Source organism: Castor canadensis, chromosome 15 (genome assembly GCF_047511655.1).
Source record: "Castor canadensis chromosome 15, mCasCan1.hap1v2, whole genome shotgun sequence".
Classification (NCBI taxonomy): domain Eukaryota; kingdom Metazoa; phylum Chordata; class Mammalia; order Rodentia; family Castoridae; genus Castor; species Castor canadensis.
This window is the reverse complement of record NC_133400.1, coordinates 2601957-2613210: the sequence shown is the minus strand read 5'-3', so window position 1 is coordinate 2613210 and position 11254 is coordinate 2601957.

The window sequence follows — 11254 nt, the reverse complement described above, 5'->3', positions numbered from 1 at the left end:
TGGAGAAAAGCCACAGTCTCCAACTGAGCTTTCATAGTTGATGTTTTGGCTTGTCTTTGCCCAAATTTGTCAACTGATGCAGACTTTAGGCAGCCTCCTTGTTTTGCTGGTGAGAACCCCACCAAGGGGCAGAGGGGGTAGGAGACATGAACTGGCCCAGGCATGCAGTGATCTCATACGGGTGGAAGAAGCCTGGCTTCACTCTACAGGACTCTGCAGGGCAGTGGGCTTTGCACCAACTTGATGCTAACCAGGGTAGCATTTCTCCAGTGTGATTCCTCTGCTGAATCTAGGAGGAAGGCAGCATTTACCCTGCTACCACCTTGCAATCTCCATGACTTCCCAGAGGGACTGGGAGAACTTCCAAACTGCAGAGTCTGGAGACAGGTTTTCCTGTGAGTTATGACTCCCTTCCCTGGCGAGAAGGGTGCTCCCTGGACGTGGGGGTGGGGGAGTGGGCTGTAGCGCTGGGGTGGGTTGGGAACAAGGACATGGGTGGCAGCTGGGGAGTGTGAGAAACAGGGCGAGTCCTCTGTACCCCATCAGGAGCAAGGGGTTGTCTTTCCCAGCAGCTGAAATTCTCCACAGGCCCCATAATTCATACTGTAGAGATGCACTTGAAATCTGCCCAGAGAAGTCACGCTTTGAATGACCAGGAGATCATAACATGTGTGCACTGGGTGTAGAGGTGTATGTGTGGCAAAGCTGAGAGGCAGAAGGTGGTTTTCTTGGGGGAACTGAAGCATCTCCATCTGTGACTCAAGCTCTGTCCCCCAGTGGATGGGGTTCTGGCCAGGCCCCCTGCTCTGGCTCCCTCTGGTTTATGACTGCTCCTGAGCTCTGGCCAGCGTCTCGTACTACCCCAAGTCTTTGTTTGCATTAGCAAAGCAATATGTAATAATAGTTGTTAAAATAATTGTATTTCTGTTTTTACATCTGTAAAGATTAAGCTAAACAGTATGAAGCCCATTAAGCTATTTCATGACGCCGTCGTAACTCGCCCTTTTTCCCACTGCTACTACGGTTCCAGAGTAAACTGCAGAGATCAGGCTGCTGCCACCGAGGGTTATTTATAGCGGCTCATTCATCAATAAAAAAACTTCAAAAGGAATCTGTTACCCTTCTATGGGGAAGCCAAAGAAAACTCACAGAAAGATGACCCTCTGAAGAAACAAAGCAGAGGCGAAGTAAAAATCTCAATTTCTGACAAATACCATGTCGCAAAGAGAGCTCGTTGGCAACAGGAGTCCATTTAAACAACTGGGTTCCCATTGATGGTTAAAATGAGCTGTTAAGCAGTTGTATTTATGTTTGGCTTCAAAGGGCTGCCCCCCCCCCTTGGGTTTTCAGACGTAATAGATTTGAGATCTTGATGTAGCAAAGGCTTCTCTCATCTTAAGCTATCCTGGGGTGGGCTCATCCCTTTTCTGTTGCTTGGGGTCTGGATTTACAGTTTTCTTGGCTTTTAGTGTAAAGCCGGACTGGGGATTAGAGGAGAGTGTCTGATGGTGGGAATACCTGTGTGGATCACTGGCTGCAGAGTGGCTTTTAACTTTCAGGAGCAGGTATTGTTGGCTCCCATTTTGTGGATGAAAAAATTGGGGGAAGAGGGATAAGAAAGATTAATAGGTGAATTTCATCAAAGCACATCATATGTGTATATGGGATTATCACAATGAAACCCTTTGTACAATTAGTATATGTTGAGAGAGACAGAGAGGGAGAGAGAGAGAAAGAGGAAAAACAGTTTAGGGAGGTTTAGTCCAGATCCATCAGGCTGGGCAGAAAACAAGACCCCTGTATGCATGTGACCCTATCTTTGAAGACAGTGAGAATGACAGCCATTGCTTCCATCTCTCTGGAAGTGTGACTAGAAGCACCCTCCTGTATGTTCCTGGAAATGACACCTGCTAGATACCTGGCACACCCGTGAAGACAGATCCACAGGTGTGTGTGGACACTCAGGCGAGAGGAGGCTGATTTTTCTCTGCATTTCTGAGCCTCCACCTGGCCAGGTTCTGATGCACAGCACACAGCGGGCTACCTGGGATGCAATGGGACCCCTCTGTACAGTGGAAGCATGCTGAAGCGCTCTGTGCTGTGCAGACATTTCCTACTTCTGGAGGCTGAGGCTGGAGCTTATCCACATGACAGGGATCCACAATTACTAGGCGATTGGCTTGTGCTGGGAGCCACGCCAAGAGACAGCGTCAGGCTCTTCTGTCATTTATTTTGCCAACCTTGTAAGGCGAGTGCTGACATTAGGCTCATTGTGCAGACGGGATATGAAACTCAGCTAAAAGTCATGTGATTGGGGGTTGCAGATCTGAGATTAGAACCCAGAACTACATTGGAGTGACCTACTGCATTGGAGTGACCTACTTCCCAGCTCACAGCAGCTGGAGGTTCTGGATTTGGTCAGTGCTGTGGTGTTTGGCTGCATGGTCTGTTCGCTGTGCAGGCCACTGGTGGAGGGGTTGAGTGGACTGAAAATTAGCTTGGTCTCTTCTGGGCCCCAGATGGCCCTTGGAGCCGCCTTATCAGGCTGGAAATCTGTCTTTGCTACTGGTTAGCCAGTCACTCAGCCTGTTGGAGTCTCCGATTTCTCATCCTACAAACGGGGCTAATAATGTCGAGGTGGTGATGAGGGTTAGATGATGAGGTCATTTATGTGTGGTGACTGGCCCTTCCTAATGAGCAGAAGCTGGCCAAAATGCTACAGGCTCACATGTGCGGTATCATGCAAGCCCTCCTCCGCCCCTGAGGCTGGACTGCTGCTCTCATTGACTGACAAGCCACAGGGGCCACAGAGAGGCCGGCTTCTGGCCGAACATCACACAGCCCTAGGGGTTCAGCTGGGAGGGAGGGGTGCAACTCAGGCAGTTTGGTGCCATAATCTGTTCTCTCGCCATTGACATCAGTGTCTCCTGCAGCTCTCAGGGAATATGGAGTGAACGGGGCGGGGGGGGGTGAGGGCTGCTGTTTCCAGAACATTGATAGGGTGGGGGCGAGCGTGGATGCAGCTGTGCACTCTGGGGGTGTGCTCTCTCTCTCTCTCTCTCTCTCTCTTTTTGTGGTATTGGAGTTTGAACGCAGGGCTTTTCACTTGCTAGGTAGACTCTCTACTGCTTGAGCCATGCCTCCAGCCCTTTTTGCTTTGGTTATTTTGGAGATAGAGTTCGTTTTTGGCCAGGAAAGCCTGTACCTCAAGCCTACTTTTCACTTCCCACAGTAGCTGGCATGAGGCATGAACCACCACACCCAGCTATTGGTTAAGATGGGGGTCTGGTGAACTATTTGCTTGGGCTGGGCTTGATCTTTGATCCTCCCAATCTCGGCCTCTTGGATTACAGACATGAGTGACCAGTGCCTGGCTTGCATGGCACCATCTTAAGATGTAGCCTGTGTGGCTTGGGAATCGGGAACCCTGGATCCCACCACCAGCACTAAAGCTGCTCATCTTGGTGGGTGACCTCCATAGGTCCTGATGCTCAATTTCCTCACCTGTACCAAAGGGAGGTGGCCACCACCTGCTCAGTTCCCACGCATGGAAGCTCTCAGTCATTTGAGAAGCACAGAAGCTCCCTGTATAGCAGTCCAGATTTTGATGCTAGAAGGGCACTGCTGTGGCTTTGTGTAGCGCCTGGGACAGGGCCAGCCCAGGACTCAGAGCCCCAGCTAGTTGCTTTCATTCAGTGGAGCCATTTTGGTTCCCTTAGATGGCTATAGGGGAATTTCAGAGGATGTCTGCGGGTGGCAATCAGAACAGCGTGGCTATGTTGCTGTTCATATTTCCTTCAATGCAGAGAGGGTGGCTACAAAGACCAGATGCACTTTGTGACACCATTAGCTGAAGTGCTCAGCTCACAGCTCTTTGGTGTGTGGGCCAAAGACCTGGGCTTGTTGGAGGGAGGGAGAGACCCTACCCATCAAGACTTGGATGGAGGGGCAGACTCCACCAATCAAGACATGGGGTTTGGACTTGATCTCCTTGACCCCGCGCCTTTGAATTTCACTGGCCATCTCACACTGCTTTTTAAATGCTTGGGGTTTAGCAAAACTGAAAAGATACTCACCAAGCCCCCTTTTCCTTCATTTTTAAACCCATGTGGATTTTAGGGGGAGTTAATCCATATGTTTCTAATTCATTTCCTCTTATCAAATCCTTGTTTAAAAAAAGAAAAACCTATTTGATGGCCAAAGAGCTTTGGAGCTATGTTTTAAAGTCTTTGCTTCTCAGCTTTGAAATGAGATGTTGCCTTTTGCCAAACACAAATGAGCTCCCAAGCCGAGAAAAGGTTCATGTTTGGTTCGCAATTAGAGAACCGTGACCGTAAATTCCTGGTGGGCTGTGAAGTGGCCGCAACCTGACACACTTTGAAGAGCATCAGAGCGCTGTTCCCCCACCCAGGCCAGGGCTGCTGCCTCTGCCTGGAGGAGCCCTTCTTGTTGGCTGGTGGGTGACAGGAACCATGGAACCCATGTACACAGAGCTGGTTCCATTCTGCAGAGATAGGGGCAGCTTCTCCGGGCTTGGGTCTCCCCACATTTTATAGGCATGTCCTATAGGAAGACTTCTAACTTATCCATAAGATCTAAATTGTTTTAAACTTTTTGTGATGAAAGTTTAAGGCACATATAGGAGTAGAGAGTACTTGGATCCCTCAGACTCTCAGACTCAGCTTCAGCAGTAATGAATTCAGTACCAGCCTGGATGATCCTGTGACAAATTCTGGACCTCCTACGATTTCAGTATTTTAGTAATTATCTCTAAGATGGAAGGAAGCAGACATGTCATACAATATTGTGTTGATGACTAAATTTCCCACATTTTCTCATTTTTGTTGGCAATTGACTTCTTTGAATCAGAATCTAAACAAGGGTTGTATGTTGCTTTTGGTTGCTTTGACTACATGGCTTGTCTCTTCTCTTCCTCCTTCTTCCTCTTCTGCTTCCCCTTTCTCTCTTTTCTTTTGTTTTAACTATTTTTTTACCTTTATAAAATAGTATTTTAATCAAAATTCAGGCATGTTAAATAGTATTTACATTTTGAGTTCTAAAAATATTTTCTTAAAAATGCAAGCTAAAAAATGAAAACTAAAGGCAACTATTAAGTCCAGGAAAAACAAAAAGTTATGCAAAAAAGAAAAGAAAATGGTAGTCTGCAACTTGCCTCAGAATGAATAGTATTTTTACCATCAGAAGAGAGAAAACACTGCCAGTCTTATGGAAGGTTACACTATCGTTCTGTTACGAGGGTATAGGGAGGAGAGGTAACATGTGAGCTAAAATACTCACTAGATCAAAAGCCAATAGTTAATACGTAAAACAGATGAATCAAGAGAAGTTAACTTGTACATATTAGATATAAGGTACAAGTTGTAGAAGAAAGAGCTGGAAGAGTCACAGTGGTTGTCTTCAACAGTGAGGCATAATGGGAGCAGGTGGGTGCAGCAAGGACTCATTTTTTTCATGTTTTATGGCATTTTCCTCATTCTTTAACTACCAGACCATTTCTTGTCTTGTTCCCTTGACAACTCCCCACCTACAGTTTTCTTTTTCTGTCTTTCTGGAATTCCTCTTGTAGAATATTGGGCCTTGAGACTGTTTTCTGAATTTCTGATCTTCTCCCAACTACTCTCTGGGTGACTTTTCGCAGCTTCTTACTCTAACACTTTCATTGAGTTTTCAGTTTGTGCTGTCATGGTTATTATCGCAAGCCTTGCTTTCATTCTGGGTGAGGTTTTAGAACAGCACTCTGTGCTTGCTGTTCTTGTTTGATGAATACTATGACTTCTTTTTCTATGAAGGGTTTGATGCTTTTCTGCAAAGGTCCAGATGGTTCCTAGTTTCAGCTTTGTGAGTGTAATGTTTTCTTTTTGTACCTACTTCGCTCTGTCACTGAGGTGCGCAAGTGGCCATAAGTGATGCATAAAGGCATGGCTGTGTTCCCATAAGACTTTATCAACCCTGAAATGCGCACACACACACACATACACACGCATTCTCTCTCTCTATATATATACACAATATATATATTTACATATATACAATGTATATACATATATACACACACTATATGTATATATACATACAAAAGTTTTCATGTGTATACATATATACACACATATACATACACACTTTTATATATAGACATGCATAGTTTTTTTTTGTGTGTGTGTGTGTCTGGGATGTAATCCAGGGAATTGCATATACTAGGCAAGCACTTTACCACTGAGGTACATCTCCAGCCCTTAGTTTTTTGGAAATAGGGTTTCACTATGTAGCACAGGCTGGCCTTGAACTCATTCTCTGCCTCACCTTCCTGAGTGCTGGGATTACAGTTGTGCACCTGGCTAACTTCATATAATTTTTATGTGAGTGCTCTTCATAAAACAGAAACCACTGTTAGCTCGTGGCCTGGCTTTGGCCCAGGGGCCGTGGTCTGTGTGCAGTTCCCCCGGGTCTTTGAATTGTCTGTCTGTGAGAATATTTTTTTAATGTGTGAGGCTAGGGGTTGAGCCCATGGCCTTGTGTGTGCTAAACATCTGCTCTACCACTGAACTATGTCCCCAGCCCTCCTTTCTTGGTGGTACTGGGGTGACAGGTGCTCTACCACTTGAGTCAGATCCCAAGCCCCTTTTTTCCCCTTCTTTCCCCTTCAGTTATGTTTTGGATGGGGTCTCTCGCTTTTTTTTTGCCAGGGATCAGCCTGATCCACGATCTTCCTACATGTGTCTCCTGTGTAGCTGGGATGGATTTCAGGTGTGCGCCTCCATGCCTTGCCCCTGGCCTCTGGCCCCAGTTGGTTTTGAACCTTTTTTTTTTTTTTTTTGGCGTGTGTGTGTGTACACTCATGGGATCTGAATTTCACTCCAAAGTCTCCTTGGTGGTCAGTTGCATTCCCCCCCCGCTTTTTTTTATTAGTAGATAATATTTGTACAGGGAGATAGATTGTGATATTTACACATGTGCTTGCAATATATCACTTACATTTACCCCTCCATCATTTTCCCTCATCCCCTTCCCTCCTTCTTAGAACAACTGCAAAAGTTTTCATTCTTCTATTTTCATATATGAATATGAAATTCATCCACATATTCACCCTCATTCACCCTTTCCTTTTGCCCACCCCCTCCCCATTACCTGTCTCTGGAAAGGACCTAGTTTACCCTCCTGTCCTTTTTTGTTAAGTGTGTCTGATGATCCAAGGGGGTTTCCCCGTGGTACTCCAGGCAGGCCTGTATTTGTCACATCAGTCACATTTTAAAGGTATACAGAGAAGAAATGGAGGGTCTGCGAGCCTGGGTGATGGTGGAGGAAGCTGCAGTCTTCCAAAGGTCCTCCTGTACACTCCATTTCTCCTGCAGTGGGCCTCGCTGCCCTCTCTGGTGACATGAGGCCCCCCTGGCATGCTAGGGTGGAGCAGGAGGTGAGTTCTCACTTTCCTAGGCTGATTTTCATCATCACGTGCTCAGTCAGTATGACTCCAGACTTCTGGAGACCCTGAGCTGGCTCTTCAGTTTCATGCATCCATGGGAAATACTCATGATCCCCAGGAAGGGCTAGAGTGCACCAGTGATGTGAGCCCTGGGGTCCGTTTGGAGATCTGGTGTCCAACTGGCTGGAGAGTTCCTATGTTCAGTCCTGCCCCTGGTGTTTCTGATCGATCCCCAAGCCCTTCCAGGCTCTGTGTAACCATGGGAACCGAGTTACAAGGAGGTCCCCCTCCCCAGACATTTGGTTTTGGTGTGTCAACCAGTGGCTGTCAGCCACATATGCCCTCTAGGAAGCAAATATCTTCTGTCTCATCCAAAAGGGATTTTGGGATTGTTTGCTTCTTTTTTTTTTTTTTTTTGCTTATGGTTTTCCAAATGTCAAGGGGATAATTTTATTCTGTTATCTCAAAAGTGGAAGTCCAAACACATTTATTTCACGAGGAATTTTTGTGCTCTCGATGAGAGGGAGCCTGGAGTCCTTGCCATAAAGAAAGGTACCCTGCAATGGGCACATTACCGGATGACGTGTGCTCTTGCAGGTTTGACTTTTTGGTGGTACACAACACGGATCTTTGGGTTATCATTCATGTCACATCCTCTGATTCCATCAAGGAGAGCTCAGCTGGATGTCTGCCTGTTTACCTTGGCTCTAACACCTGCCAATCTTGGTGCAATCGAGCCTTGCACAAAGCCTGGGGCATGGAGCCTTGGGCAGGGAGCAATGTCTAGCTAGAGTTTAATCACCCACTTTGTTTTTAGTGTGTTTACTTTTAGTTACAGTCTAGTTATCAAGAGATACTGAGTTTCCATTGACCACAGTGCTTTAAAGTTTGCTTTTAAAAATTATTGAAGTAAAAACTGTGAGTCAACTTAAAGGCAACCGTGAACCAAGCAGCGGGGCGCGGCTATCTGTGGGGAGCGCTGTCCTCGTGGGAAAGAAAGGCCAGCAGAGTCTGGGAGGCAGTGCTGGGCGATGGTGGGAGCTGTGGTTCTTTCCCTTGTCTTCAGAATCTCACACAGTGCATGGCCACAGGCCAGCTGCTTCGCCTGCCCGAAATCTGTTTGTCTCATCTGCAGAGTGGGGATGAGCGTCCCTGACTCCGCCACACCCCACCTCCCAGGGCTGTGGTTGAGGGGCAAAGAGATGAAGATCCAGAAAGTGCCTCGTAAACGTTAATTATCATGTAGGACTCTGTGGTCTTTTCTGGACTGGCTAACTGCCATTCCTCTCCCCTGCCCGCCTTCCCCTCCTCCTCCTCTGACTCCACCCTGGGCCACCTCCTTCAGACACACGACTTGTATTGGGAATGGGAATCCAACTCAGGACTGGGCTGCAAGTCTCTTTCTCCTGTGAAGGATGGGGCTGCGATCCCACTGCCTTGAGGATGGACGGAGTTGGCACTAGTCACCCAGTGTGACAGCTTTTCTTCTTCCCGTGGCCTCACACGTCAATAAGTTGTGTCAAGGGGAGTCTCAGTCATGTTGTTTCCTTTTGGCTTGGAAGGAAAAAGAAGAGTGAGTGAGGGAGGGAGGGAGAGAGACAGAGAGAGAGAGAGAGAGAGAGAGAGAGAGAGAGAGAGAGAGAGAACATCCACTACGCACCTGGCATTTGGTTACAGAAGGTGGTAGATTCTGACACAAGTTTCTATTGGATTCACATAACCTTTGACTGAAAGAGTCTTGACAACCCATCACAATCGCATTTCAGGACACACACTGGACTCTAGGTTGGTGTCTAGTACACAGGACATCTGCAAAAGATGTGGACAGGTCCAATGGCTCTGCATGGCTGAGCTGCAGCGAACCCCCAGTTCGGGTGTTTGAATCTGAACTTGAGCCTCCTTGCTGGCAGCTGGCTTCCTACAGCAGTGTTCCTGCCAGTACCTTGCATTTCCATTACCTCACCAAGGGCTGCTATGTTGTTGACATTTATTTCCCATAATACCCCTTTGATATGGTCAAGAATGATTGCTTAATGAATTTGACCGAGCAACATTTTTTTTTTTGGCAGTACTGTGGTTTGAACTCAAGGCCTCACCCTTAGTAGGCAGGTGCTCTACCACTTGAGCCATTCTACCAGCCCTGTTTTGTGTTGGGTATTTTCAAGATAGAGTCTCTTGAACTGTTTGCCTAGGCTGGCTTTGGACAACGATCCTCCTGAGTTCTGCCTCCTGACTAGCTAGGATTACAGGTGTGAGCCACTGGCCACCTGGCTGACCAAGCAGTGTTTGCTGAGTACTTACAGTGAGTGGGAAACCTGGAGGCATGATAAAGCCATACAACAGAGATTCTGTGCTCAAGTAGCTAACATTCAAGAACCAGTGTCCACTTGGGAAGTCCATACCTATAATCCCAGCTATGAGAGAGTCTGTTGGTACAAGGTTCAGGGTCCAAGTTAGTCCAGAAAAAAAATTCAAGACCCTACCTGAAAAATAACTAAAGCACAAAAGGGCTGGTGGTGTGGCTCAAGTGGTAGAGCACCGCTTGATAAAGAAACAATGCTAGTGAGGTTAGGAGACCCGCCCAAGAAGTCCCAGGCCTGGATAGCACCTAAGCGGCATCACAGCTCTTAACTGGGACTTGTAGTCTCTCCACCTCAGCCTGCTGGCCGTTTTAGCGTTTGGAAGATGACATCTTGGGTGCATCTCACCACCTGCTTCCTTTCACAGAGCTGCACCTAGGTGGCTGAGTCCCTTAGGTCTCTGAGCCCCTGCATTGCAGACTGTGCCATGGGTGGGTACAGGGGCTCAGAGTTGCAGCCTGCGGGTGGGGCACTCAGCCCTGGCTATTTTTTGGGTTCTTCGTTTTCAACACATCTCCAGGGAGATCTTACACTTGGTGGCAATCTGAGCAGCTGGTACCTATTGTCTTGTACCTGATCCACTTCAGTCGGTTTTATTGTCTTCCTGGCCCTTGTAGACTTTTGAGTTGGCTACTCTGGATCACTGGGGGATCTCATAATATTCTAGTTGAAATAGTTTCACGATCACGTCTTACTCTTTAAAAAAAGAGGCATGGTATCCCAGAGTGCTACTGTTGTACAGACCCTGTGGTCACCACCTAGACCAAGACATGGACCATTTTATTCCCTCACAAACTTGCCTGTCTGTGCCTCCCCAGGCAATGCTTCACCCTGGCCACTATGTGGACTTCTGTCACGTAGATCAGTCCTCGCAATCCTTGGATGTCGGATCAACTGACTTATCTGACATCATTCCCTCCATGTTCTGGTCGTGAGTCTTATCCACATGGACAGGTCAGCAGTGCCTTCCTCCTTTTTCACAGCAGTGTAGCATTCTCCTGTCTGAATACACTGCAATTTACCTATCCACTCTCCCGTTGATGCATACCTGGATTGTTTGCAGTTCGGAGCTCCTCTGAGTACAGCTGCTATGAGCGTTCTTGTGTACGTGCCTTTCTGGAGAACAGAAGCCCTCGTTTCTATTGAGTGTGCACTCAGAAGAGGAATTGTGGGGTCGTGGGGCGTGTGTACTTTGAGTTTTGGTAGATTCTCCTGGAACAGAGTATCCCGTCCTCCACTTCTTACTGTTTCCAGAGGGGCTACATCTACACATGCTTCTTCCAGTCTGTGCCCAGTACACAGTAGGTCCTTTGCTAATGCAGCAGATGTCGGGGAGTAAATCCTGTGTACGTCTCTCTCCCCATCCCACCGACATCCCAACCCCACCAGCATGTTAGTCATATTAGTGACATCTGAAGTCTACCCCATGTCCCAGAACCTAGGCAGAGCCCTC